Source organism: Lutra lutra, chromosome 1 (assembly GCF_902655055.1).
Source record: "Lutra lutra chromosome 1, mLutLut1.2, whole genome shotgun sequence".
Classification (NCBI taxonomy): Eukaryota; Metazoa; Chordata; class Mammalia; order Carnivora; family Mustelidae; genus Lutra; species Lutra lutra.
In genome coordinates, this window is record NC_062278.1 from 68,976,330 (window position 1) to 68,989,753 (window position 13,424).

The window sequence follows — 13,424 nt, forward strand, 5'->3', positions numbered from 1 at the left end:
CGTGATCATTGGGGTCTCTGGGCTTTCGAGGCCCCAGTATTTGGACGTATGGCCTCGTTCTAGTCCTAAATCACACCCCAAGGTTTTGGTTCTGACGTCTCTTCCTCCATGCCCTAATGCACTGCCCCAGCATCTAGCATCTTGGAGATTCTCACAAACCGCTGTAATTGCCCAATTACAGTTTGCAATTAAAACTGACAAAAGACCCAAGCCCGTTCTAACCCGGGACTCCATAGGACAAGGAGCCGAAGAAAACTCAGTTCAAAGGCCAGCGCAACACACGCGCACTCGTCTCTCACCCGCGGTGGGCAGAGCAGGAACCGCAAGGTGAAAACAGAAGTGCGCGTGCGCAAAGTGAGGGTTGGAACTACGATTCCCAGAATCCTCCTGAGAGACCTCATTTTCCAGAAAGGCCCGTGGGGTCCCCGCCCCGGAACTGCGAGTCTTCTCGAAAGCGAAAAGGGAGGGGTGAGTCAGGCTATGGAGGTGGTTTCAGAATGGGCAGTACGGAGCGGAGTTTCGTAGAGTATTTACCTCCAGAGGTCGTTCTTGAGTCGGAGAAACCGGGACTTTGGGGGAAAAGGACCTGGCCACAGCCTTGCCGCGCTTCTCTCTGCAGTGTTGCGGTCCTTCTGCCCGCCGGTCTCCGCAGGGCGCTTGGCGGGCCTGCTGCGGCTCCACACTCGGTGCCCACCTCCGGGCGTTTCTGAAGCTAGAGGCCCACAGCTATGCAGCCCCGGATACTCTCTGTTCCGTGCATTGCCTGTCTGCCGCTGGAAATTCAGACTGGATGGAATTCTTTTAACAACGTTGACCATTTCTGCAAAATCTTAGTTGGTCAGTATCCCGTTGTATCTACATAACAGCATTTTAAGGAATATGCAGTCCGTCTCAGCCCAGTTAGAAGACAAGGGACAGCGAAAAGATTCGTGAGATACATAAAAGACTAATAATCCAAATATAAATCAGTAAGACAAAGGCACCTCAGTTGAAAAACGGACAAAGATAAGAACAGGCAATTAACAGAATCAGAAATACACTTAACAACAACGACAAAAAAACAGCTTTAAGATTTACTAGTAATCAAAATACAAGATAAAACAGCAGTAAGATGTTTATTTTCACCAAAAAAAAAGCTATCAAATAGTTAAAAAGAGTCATAGGGTTTCTGATATAAAGCCCGTTCATAGAATTCAGCACTGACGTGAGTAAATTGGTACACTGTTTTTCCGTAGGCAACTGAGCTGTTTATTACTATTAAAATGTCTGCATTCCCTTTGAGGTGGGGAGGAGCAGATGGGGGGGTGCGGCAGGAGGAGGGGCTAGGCGGAATGGGAGGAGCTAGAGGACTAGGCCTAATGAACGGAGCTGGCGTAACAGGCGTAAAAGGAAGGGGTAAATGGGCTGTGAAGGGAGGGATCTGTAGAGTGGGGAGTGATGTAGAAGGACTGGGATTGATAGGGGAAGGGACCAAGGTTTGGAGGAACTGAGGCACTTGAGAGGATGGGGGAGGAAGTGAGAACAAATGGCAAGAGGAGGATTAAGAGGGATTAGAAAGGAAGAAACTTGAGAGGGACAGGCAGGGATTAGGAAGGTAAAATGGAAACACCTGCCCTTCAATGAGTTGACCTCAGCCACTGGCATTACAACACTTACTAACGTGGAAAAAGGCCCCTGTGGAAGAATGAGGTTTGCTAGCAAACAGGAAACACTGACTTTCGGAGTGCTACTAACTGTGCCTTGCAGAGTTCTTTTACTTCCTCTCATCTTGGCTCTGTTACCAAATTGTAGTTTGTTTCCAAAAGCAACCTGAGATTTTAAAGACTCCTGAGTCTGAAACCTCTGATGTTGAGTGGCGTGTTCTTTTCTCGAGTGATCCTCAGGTACAAAATAGATATTTCAGCTGCTTCAAGCAGAAACTTAGTCACCCCTGAAAATGCAGGGAAATCCCCTAAATCCTGGAAGTGTATGAATGATGGGTCTCTAATAGAGGGCAAGTATCCATAAAGGGGTACAGATCCCAAGACTCTTCCATTTCTCTCTTGGTTTGAGGCAAGCATTCTTTGAGGAAGTAGAGGTCACTGGCTCTCTCTGTGGTTCATGCTGTTTTCCACACAGTGAATCACAGGGCATCCCAGACAGCAAGAATCAACAAAGGGAGAGGGCTGTAAAGGGCTGATTTTTGTCCCTAAAAGTCATACTTAAATATGACTGTATTTGGAGATAGGGCCTTTAGAGAGGTGCTTAAGTTAAAATGAGACCATTTTAGGTGGACCCTAATCCAATCTGACTGCTCTCCTTATATGAATAGTACATTTGGACACACACACAAAAACCCACCAGGGATTTGCACACACAGAGAAAAGGCCATGTAAGGATACCGCAGGAGGGCAGCCACCTGCAAACCAAGGAGACAGGCCTCAGAGGACACCAACCCTTGCTGGTATCTTGATCCTGGATTAACATCCCCCAGAACTGTGAGAAAATGAACACTTGCTGTTGAGACAGCCTTGTCTGTGGTTTTTTGTCATGCCATCCCTAGAAAAAGAACCCAGGGTCCTTCAATGGCCTCGGAAAATAAAAATTAATTCAAGTCCTCCAGTTAACTATTGCTGGGAATTATTTGGAAGCAATTCCTTTGAGTATATGGAAGAATCCCTTGCTGCATTCCCACACACATATTTACTTTTTGTTCCGGAAACGTGGAGCTTGCTCTTGCAGGGCCTTAAAAGTTCCTAGGTATGTTAATGGAGTCTTCAAACACAAGGGTCAAGAAAGGATTCTTGAAACTTTGTATGATGCAACTTAGTAATTTTATTTAAGTAACATAGGGACGGGACCCATGGGCAGAAAGTGCTTCGTTTTTTGCTGTATGGAGCTGGTGTTTGTGTGCTTAGTGCTGGGGGTGAGGGTGCTGGGAGTATTTGATTATAAATGTTTTCTTCGAATTTCTACTCGTAAAACTACCTTTTGCAAGATTTCTCTGGTGCTTACCTTTCAGTTCAATGTTAACGATCAGTGAGATATACAGGTAGTCATGAGACCTTTTAAGAATGTAGCAACCAGCACATATGTGACCCTTATTGGAAGGATGCAGGCTATAGGCCAGCCTTTTGAGCCAAAAGTGAATGTTTTTCTGCTTTTATCCCTTATCATTTCCCCCCTGGCCAATGTGCCATCCTTAAATCTTTAGGGTTGTTGAAGGGTGAAGGCCTCATCTTCTGTGACTTCTTCAAGCTCACAGGATTTATAGAGATGTCCCTACCTATGGACCAAAATTGCTAACTATCTGTCCCTACAAGTAACTGCTGTGGAAGGCCATTGCTATAGAGTCCCCAGAAGATATTGGGAAATATTTGTTTCAAGTAGTATGGGTCATCTGCCAGCTGGGCAAAGGAGTTGGGAATTGCTTGCATATATTTCAACAATAGAGAACAAAGTGACAAAACACATTAGGATTATTATAATGAAAATAAGAAAAGCAATGAGAAGACCCTTTAATGTGAGCCTTAGTCCCCCTCCTGACCAGGAATGTAGCCAGTCCTTAAGTGGCAATGTAAGGTTTTTAAGAGCACCAATTTGATTATTCATATCAGTAAGTAATCTTGTTACATTTTGGTCATAATCTTGAACGGAGAGGCAACATTCCACTTTAATCATCGCACATGTTCCTCCTTGTGCTGCTGTTACAACATCTAATGCCATTCTGTTTTGTAGAACTGCTTTACACACTTGAGTTATTTCAGTGTTTAATACCATAATCCTATTTCAAGGCCTTAATTGTGGATTTATCAGGGGCCTCCATGTGCTAAATGACATCTTCTAAACCTGCTGATGGAAGAACAGTAGACATCAAATGGTCATGCCAATGGAACACAGATCTTGTCCATGATTGTTTTAGTTGTGGAAGATTAGCTGAACTTGTGCTACTTGTAGTGCAATGCCCATGCATTCGGGCATAGCCTACAGTACATCTTCCAGTCCAGCGTGGTGGAAGCCATGGCCTCAAATTTGGCCCACATAACCATTGTGTTTCATTAGGTGCTAGATGTGTGAAGCCTGGTCACCTTGTCTAGTCAGTAGCAAACCAGTTGCCTATAAAGTAATGGTATGGTCACAGGCTTCTGGGAAGAGCCATCTGATTTGATGAGTACCATTGGGCATAAATCAAGGATATGGTTCTTTCTGTTCCCAGCATGGAAGGGCCTTTTGGCTTAGTTGTCCTACTGTGGGAGTAAGCCACATATATTTATTCCATATTTGATATAATCCTTCCCGGTTTGTCAATAGGAAGGACTAGTAGTTGGGGAATTCGTTGTTGTAAGCCCCAATCTGTAGATTCACATATTCAGTTAAAATTTTGGTAGTTTGAGGATAAGAGAAAGGCCTCTTATGGCCTAGAGAGTCACATGTAACATTTACCATAGGCCGGGAAGAAACATCCTTTTCAGTATTAGAAATATCTCTATATGTGCTGGTATTGGGGTGATATATCATATTGGCTATGTATTGATGTAAATAATGCCAATCTATACTTTGTAATGGAAAAACCCACCAACAGAGGCCTGAAGTGCTTGATATGGACCATAAGCCACAAATTCAACATGAAGATTGGTTTTGTAGCTTAGCCCAACATTGTACCCATTGTAGAAAATACTCACCACTTGGTTATGGTGTGGAGATAGCAAGTAAAAGAAAAAAGATGTTCGTTTTTTCTTATCTCCTTGTTTGAGAGGAATTTGAGCTCTTTTGCTGGTCACAGGAATATGAGGACACATTGTCCAGTTCATTGTCATTCTTGTTGAAGGGGATATAAATTTAATTCTAGAAATGAGATTCCATGTCAAGTGACCTTGTAGATTTGCCGTAGTGGGAGTGCTTAATATGATCCTGTAAGGTCCTTCCCATTTAGGAATTAGTTTTCCTGAATTGTTTGCCCTCCAATATTTTAAATAGACTAGTTCTCTGCAAAGGATTTTGAATTTCCTTTGGGTCCGGTTTTGGCAGTACCTTATTGGCATATATGTTAAGAGTTTTATGGATTAATCCAGCTTCTAATGAAAAAGGTAACAGATTATTATAATCTGGGTTCAAGGTTAAGTTAATAGTTAAGGAAGGGCCTACCATATATTAATTCAAAAGGGTTTACCCCTAATCTTTCCTGTGGAGTGGTTCTTATGCTTAAGACACCTATTGGTAAAAAGTTACTCAGTTTTCTTGTGTTTCTATGCTTATCTTAGTGAGAGGTCTTTTTAAATTATGGTTAGCCTTGGGCACCTGGGTGGTGTAGTCGGTTAAGCTTCTGATTCTTGATTTTGGCTCAGGTCATGATCTCAGGGTCGTGAGATGGAGACGCACATAGGCTCTACGTTCAGTGGGGTGTCTGCTTCTCTCCTTCTCCTCTGTCTCCTTCTGCTCTGCCCCTGCTCACCCTCTCTCTAAAATAAATAAACCTTTAAAAAAAATAAATTATGATTAGCCTTTTCAACTTTGCCTGATGATTGAAGATGTCAGGCTGGATATACAAAATATTTAATTTTAAGGGATTGGGCTGCCTGTTGAGTTATTTGCACTGTAAAGGAGGAGCCATTATCACTTTGAAGAGATTGAAGGAACCCATACCCAGGGATGATTTCCCTTAATAAAGTTTTTGTTACTTCAGTAGGCTTTTCTGTCTTACATGGGAAGGCTTCCACCCATCCATACTATATAGTACTTCTACTATGGGTGGAATAATAGTACTATAGTAGTACTATAAATATTTATTCGTCTAGATAGTTACTTCTACTATGGGTGGAATAGAATACTAGTAGTAGAAGGGGAACTTCATGCTGAAGAATAGGACCTGAACCAATAGGATTTAAGATCTTTTCCTTTAACGACAGATTTCACCTACCAAAAGGTTTTTGGGAAACACCTTCAGTATAGGGCCTGTTGGTGCTGCAAAACCAATATACTTTCTTTGGGAGGAAAATAAAGTCTATCCTTGGAAATCTTACGTGTTGGTAAAGACATTCATTCGATGCCTTTACTAAGAGAGCCCGTGGTCTAATGGGAGACAGTTTTTATATATAGATATCCCATATGTAGATATGTATGTAGAAGGGAGGTGAATTAAGGAGCATACCTAGGCCCAATCTATGAGAGCTGTCAAAACATCACTGGAAATCTAACACTATGGAGAATATCCTATTTAACAAGTCTCTAAGGGAGAGGTCTGAATGTGATTGAAAGGAATATTTTGCTAAGTCCCTGGGGAGGCAGTAGGTGCTTTCAAAAAAGAATTTTGTGTGTTTGTTTGGTTTTCCAAGCCATAGTCTTGTTCTCTTCTTTCATTTGGGACAAATTCCTCTTCAAAAAAGAATTTTACTCAAAAAAGAAATAGTCCTTCAAGAAGGAGGGTGGGTCACATACATGACTTGCTAAGTGAGGTTTGCTAGAGGGATCCTGCAACTCATGGACCGCCTTCACCCATTCTCCATGCCATACTCTCTTTCTCCAAAGGCACTGAATAAATGCTTCAAAAATATCTTTTGGACCTGCGTTATAAAGATTAATTTTATCATTGTTCTTTACATATACATTTTCCATTTTGTACGCCATACTTCACAATAAAAAAATATATATATACTACTATAGTACTACTATTCCACCCATAGTAGAAGTAACTATCTAGACGAATAAATATTTATATCCTTGTAAGGTGCATTTGTGTGGAATCAATTTGCCAGTCTTCCCTGGGGTATGTTCCTCATCTTTGGACAGGTGTTAAAAGAGGGGGTGGTCAGAGTGCATCTTCAGGGTTAACCCGGGCATGTATTGCACAAGATTTATGTGCCTTTTGTAAGATGGCTCTAATTCCTATTCCATCAAATAAGGGTTTGGTGAAATTCCATAAAGTTTCTCTTCCCATATGAGTAGCCTGGTGCAGGCCTGTTGCTAATTTCTTTTGTTTTTCCTTAGGGCCAAAGATTTCTCCATTATCATTTTTATACCATCCCTTAGCATTTTTAGTATATCCTTCCCCAAGCGCCCCATTGTTCTCCTCCATAGTAAAAGTGGGAACAACAGTGCTTAAGGGATTTAAGCACTGGTATAAGACTCATAGCTAGTTGGAGCAGACAGTTTTGCTGCCTCATCGTCTAAATTATTTCCTTTAGGTTCTAATTTTTTTCCCTTGTGATGTCCTCTAAGATGGATCACAGCAACTTCTTCAGGGAGATAAACGCCTGTGATAGAGTTACGATTTCGGGTCCGTATTTAATAGGGGAATTATGACTGGTTAATATCCTCTTCTCCTTCCAGGTGGCACCATGTGTATGAGGAACAAGGAAGACATATTTTGTATCTGTATTTATACTGACTCTTAGGCCTTTCACTAACCAAAGACCTTGAGTGAGAGCTATCAGTTTTGCCTTTGGAGCTGAATTATTGGTCGGTAATGAGGTGGCTTCGGTAGTTTTCGTTAAACTAACAATTGTATAGCCAGCCTTTCCTGTCCTGTAAAACTACTACCATCTGGGGCACCTGGGTGGCTCAGTGGGTTAAGCCTCTGCCTTCAGCTCAGGTCATGATCTCAGGGTCCTGGGATCAAGCCCCGAATCATTCTCTCTGCTCAGCAGTGAGCCTGCTCCCCCCCCCCCCCCCCCCCCCCGCCTGCCTCTCTGCCTACTTGTGATCTCTCTGTCAAATAAATAAATGAAATCTTTAAAAAAAAACAAAACAAACAAAAAAAACCTACTACCATCTATAAACCAGCTATTGGCGGCATTGTCTATAACTTGATCTCTCAGATCCAGGTAGCTGGAATATACTAATTCTTTTTTTTTTTTTTAAAGATTTTATTTATTTATTTGACAGACAGAGATCACAAGTAGGCAGAGAGAGAGAGGAGGAAGCAGGCTCCCTGCAGAGCAGAGAGCCCGACACGGGGCTCGATCCCAGGACTCTGGGATCATGACCTGAGCCGAAGGCAGAGGCTTTAACCCACTGAGCCACCCAGGCGCCCCTGGAATATACTAATTCTATTACCTCTTTACAGCCATGTTCACACACAATAGTAGCGTGGTCTGGTCCAGGCATGAGGCATGCCGGGTTTAGGGTTTGACAAGTTTGGAGAACAGTATCACTGGAGTCCAAAAGTAGAGCTTGATATTTAGTCAGTCGTCCCCCTGTCATCCACGAGGTCCTTTACTTTCTAAATCTCCTTGAACCTGATGAGTCATCCCTGTCAATGGCTCTCCCATTAAAAGTCTAGATGCTTCTACTAGTACTGCTGCTCAGAGGCCTGCTGGCCATCTTTGTGCTACCCTGTCAGTAGCTTTGGAAAAACATCCTACAGGTCTCAACTCATGCCCTAGTTTTTGTGTTCGTACTCCTAGAGGTTGGTCCTGCTTTTCCTGCCCAGAATAGGGTAAAATGGCTTTTCTAGTTCCGTAGAGCCAGAGCCTGGCTGAGAATAGTTTCTTTTTTAGTTGTTAAAAGGCCTCTTGTTCTTTGTCCATTTTAAAGGCTCTTCATTTGCCCCCTAGTGGCTAAGACTCAGAACCCTGGAATCCATAGGCAGCAAAATGCAGCCTTTCCTAAGGTTCGGAGTTGGTTCTTTATGGCAGGAGGTCCCATTCTGTTATTGCTCTTTTTCTCTCAATCGACAGGAAACAATGTCCAGGAGTTAATTCATATCCTAAGTATTGTACCTTCTGTTTGGAAATTTGAGCCTTTTTGGATGACACTCAGTATCCTCTGTTTAATACAATAAAATTATAGTCTGAGGCCTGTTTCATGAGGCAACATATTAAAATATCATCAAAATATTGTGCTCTTGTCCCCTGAGGCCTTGTGAGAGCTCTAAGTTCTCTACTGAGTGCATTGCCAAACAAATGGGGACTATCTCTAAATCCCTGTGGGGGGACAGTCTATGTAAGCTGGAATGGTTGATGTTCTCCCAGTGGAGTCAATTCCAAGGCAGATAGAGGTTGGGCCTTTTTGCTTAAGGGGATACAAAAGAAGGCACTGTAAACCTTTCTGTATTGCCCAGAACTGGAGTCGTATAGTATAAGGATTTGGCTTATCCAAGGGACGAGTCCAGTCCTGGCTTTTGTGTTAAGAGGGTATTGTTTTTTATGTAGAATAGTAGCAAGATCCTTTAGGCCTATTTTGATGGGATGGACCCGTATTGCCTTCTCTGGGATATCACATTTCCAAGCTTATCCATCTACTTGTTCCTAAAACATTAGGGAGAATTCAAGGATGAATGCCTGGTTTTTCTTTGACCCTCAGGGAGAAGAGACCATCCTCCTGTCCAGTTAGTTTGAACTGGTTTCCCAACTTAAACATGAAGTCCTTTTGCAGTAGGGGAGTGGGACAGGAACAGAAAACAAGAAAAGAGTGGGTAATTAATTGGTTTTCATGTTGGTAAGTTAAAGGAGATGTTTGTAAACACGATTTAGGTTCTGCTTCTATTCCAGTAATTTTAGAAAGACAGGTCAGGCTGGAGTGCTGAACAAGGACAGAGTGAGTGGCTCCCATATCAATAAGAAAATCAGCAAATTTACCTCCCACATCTGAGGCTTGGCCATCTTGATGTTCAGCGGAGCCAGACCAGCCTCAGCCCTATCATGCCATCTCTTCAGGTTGTTGCTCTTGGGTTGGGAAATGAGTTCCTGTCTTCCTCTCCCTCTCTCTCTCTGGAGACCAGGACTGTCTCTTTTCCAATGTCCCTCTGCCTTGCAGGCCAGAAGTGTCCCTGGTTGAGAGCATTTATTCAGACATTCTTTACTCCAGTGTCCAGTTTGGCTGCACCTATAACATGGGGTCTTACCCGAACTTCCATCTGATACCAGCTTCTTTGGCTGCCCCTGGTTAGCCTGGCCTTATGGGGGATCTGCAGTAGCAGCAGCCGGTGTTTGACCCTTCATTCTGCCCGTGTTTTTGCCCTGCAGTCCTTCTCCTGTTTTAGAGCCATATCTCTGTTATTAAAGACTCCAGGGGCCATTTGCAGCAGCCATTGGGTTGGAGTTTGAGGGCCTAGGGCCATCTTTTCCAGTTTACAGTGAATGCATGGTGCTGACTGGTTCATAAAATGTATGTTCAGGATAGCATCCCTTCTGGTGCGGTTGGGTCTATATTTGTATATTTATATATTGCTTCTATTAAACGCCCCTGAAGTAAAGCTAGGGTTTCAACATTTTCCTTGGTCACTTCCTTAATTTTATAAAAATTGACAGGTTTAGAAAATCTTCTTTTCATTCCCCCCAGATGGTCCCATCTTTCCCTGACAGGTCTGTCCTGTTGGGAGTTCCAGTGAGCCTCGGCATTTGGAACAGCATCTCCTCCTACTGGATAATGATTTCTATCCCTAGTTGCTAGCCCATCTGCACATTCCTGTGCCCCAGTCCAAATCAGGCCTTTTCTTCTGGGGCACAACAATGTGTTACAATAATGTAGATATCCTGCCAGGTTAAATCAAACAGAGACACCTGGTGAAATCCATCTATGAAGTTGGATGGATCCTCTGAGTATCATGCTAGTTATTGTTTTATTTGAGCCAGATCTGACATGGAAAATGGGATATGTACCTTAATTGTGCCCATTTCCCCACTTGCTACTTCCCAAAGTGGATACAGCTCTGCCTTAATCTGAGTGTTCAGTAGGTATGATGTTCTGCTTCTAGTATGTCCCACTGGGTTAGGAGCAGAAGGCTCCAAAGGTTTATATGGATGGTTACTAGGGGACCTGGGCATGCCTGCAGGCTTATTTTGACTTTTTCTTCTGCTGATTGATTTTCTTGTTTGACTCAGTTGGTTTCTTTCATTGGTGTGGTCTATTTACACAATCAGGGCATGAAAAATCTAAAGGAGGGGGGCCTGGAATCTTGTCAGACATATCTACAAGTCTCTCTTAGATTAAGATCCTGACTCAGTGCCATAAAGGCTTGGATGTAGGGCACTTTGGTCCATTTTCCCCGACACCTGCAAAAAAGGTCTAACTAATAAATAGTATTGAAGCTTAAGGACCCATTAATGGGCCATTTTTCATCATCCTCCAGAGAATATTGAGGCTAGGCATTATTATAGAAAAACAGGAAGCACTGCTTCTTTAAATCCTATTGTCCAAATTGATTCCAGTGTGCTATGAGACAGCCCAGAGGACAGTCCTTTGGAACTGAGGAAGTTGATTTCATAGTTAATCCCTACAAAATGAGGGGCGTACGTTAACTAAGAGTTCATTGCCAAAATCTCCCTCCACTGCCAAATGGAGTACCATCAAGAATATTGCCAAAGTTTCCTGGGGTACAGAGTGGTGGGAGGTGTCCCTCTTTCTTAGCCCTCTTATACCTTTGTAATACTTGAGAAGGGATGCAGATCTCCCTTCACTTCCCCATTGCATTCCAGGCTATAGGGGTTGCTGTTAAATGGACTGAAACACCACAGAGATTGAGGTTTCCTCTTTCCATTTTGAGGGAGTCAATGTATTTGGCAACCAATAATAATACCCTTTGTAAGCCTAGGTCTGGAATGAATGGATAGGGTAGAGGTCCTGGCCTTTGTTAGGAAGGGACAGCTATTTTATATTGTATTAAGTATCATATAGCTAAGCTGGAAGTACTTTCAATCCAGGACCAGGACTGAGAACGCCAAACAGCCCTTGGATAAGGATAAATGAGAGACAGAAGAAAACAAACTCCTCTCTAATCAGGACAACTTTCTTGGGAGCTTTATCCATGATCCAGCCCCAAGGGAGTGGTCCTCTGTTGGGCGAGTTGGATAATAGTTGGATAATAGTTCCGACTAGTCCCTTTCAGGAAGCATGGCATCAGATGTATCTTGGATTTTATGATAACCAAGGGATCACAGTGGGTTATTTAGAAAGAAACCTCACATGGGAGTCTTGAGATTGATGGCTGTCCAAACAGCTTATGTGGTCGTCCTGTGCCTGACAAGAATATATGCATTAAAAGAACAGGAAAAATAAGGAGAGTCTGATTTCTGAGCCCAGTGCTGTTATAGCAAAGTAATAGTATCTAGTGGGGCAGCAGGAGTCCATCCCTTCCCCTGTTATAGCCACCACCAAGAGGTGCTTTCCCAAGCACTCAGGGAAGACACTTTCGAAAGGGTCATACTATTCGGGACATCTCCAGAAAAGAACAAGTAAGAAGTAGAGGCTGGAGAAATAAAAAGAGACTCAACAAGTAGCACAAAAGCTCTTGGATTCACCCTGTAATCCCTGTACAGGCCACTAAAAATGTTACAGAGTTGTAGAGCACAATGGTCAAGGAAGAATTTTTGAGGCCTTAGTAAGTTTATTTAAGTAGCGTGGGGACAGGACCCATGGGTGGAAGGACTGCACTTTTTGCTGTATGAAGCTGGTGGCTCTATGCTTAGTGTTTCAACCCCCATGTTGGGCTTCATGCCCAGGGTGGAGCTTACCTAAAAAAAGCTGGGGGAGAGGGGATATTCACCCTTCTACCCTATACCCTTCTGTCTCATTTGAATTTACAAACGGTTTTTTTCCTGATTTTAGTTACAAGACCCCTTATTCTCACACTGAACTATCTGCAAACCACAACATGGGTTGAATTACCTCTGGGAGAGTCTTCTAGAAGCAACGTGTCCCTGGTAGACTATGATCCTTGTGGACTACATCTCCTGACTTGATCTCCAGACATTTAACCCATCTCACTTTTGGGGTTGTTCACTTCTGTCCACTGTATTCCCTGGCACTCTGACCAGACTGTCATACTCCACACTCCAGTTCTTCATGGCTGGGTTAAGGATTTGAGTAAGGTCATGTAGATTGATGGGCATTTAAACAGAGTTAAACAGAGGACATTAGATAAATACTGAATCTGGAAAGTCCAGGAACTTGAATTCAATTTTTAGAGGTCAAAAACAGGGAAGAAATCAGAAATTTAAGAAGCTGATACTTAACCAAGTACTGAACAGCCAAAGGGTCTTATGTTTCCTATTAGAGCAGGACTAGAGGTCTGAATCTAGATGGGCCTTAGCCTAAAGATGTAGATGGTGACATGATGTTGCTTTGTAAGCTAAAAAAATGAAAAGACAGGGAGACAATCTCAGATAAGGGGAAGGGTGAGGGAGTAGGTGACAAGCTTTTTCCAGTGGAAGGTTCTTTGGGGCCTGATATTCTAAAGAAACTAGCCAAACTCAGCAGACTCAAGTTTTAACATTGTCTTTTCTTTATATATTCCTTACCTAAATTCCAGTTTGTTGTTCAGTGTGCCTCGTGCATGCTTCTGAATATTAAGGTCCCTGAGGGCATGCTTACTGCTCTATCCTCAACACCATCCTTAGGACAGTGGCACCCAACAAGCATTTGCTGAATGGATCAGTACATCTTGTGTGGTGTAGGCAGATGGATGTATGTATGAACCAACGTTGGTCCACTATGCAGCGCCTACTTCT

General features: G+C 42.9%; 1 protein-coding gene across 2 annotated transcripts in view; it reads left to right on the forward strand.

The window, feature by feature from the left end:
• The first annotated feature begins 480 nt into the window (after window positions 1-480).
• ZBTB38 (zinc finger and BTB domain containing 38) overlaps window positions 481-13,424 on the forward strand; it is a 140,296-nt gene continuing 127,352 nt past the window's right edge. Inside the window, exon 1 of one of the 2 annotated variants that reach the window (XR_007126707.1) lies at window positions 481-837. The gene's annotated coding sequence lies outside the window, so the exon portion shown is untranslated. The remainder of the gene's footprint in view (window positions 838-13,424) is intronic. The other variant, XM_047726422.1, reaches the window with a different exon arrangement.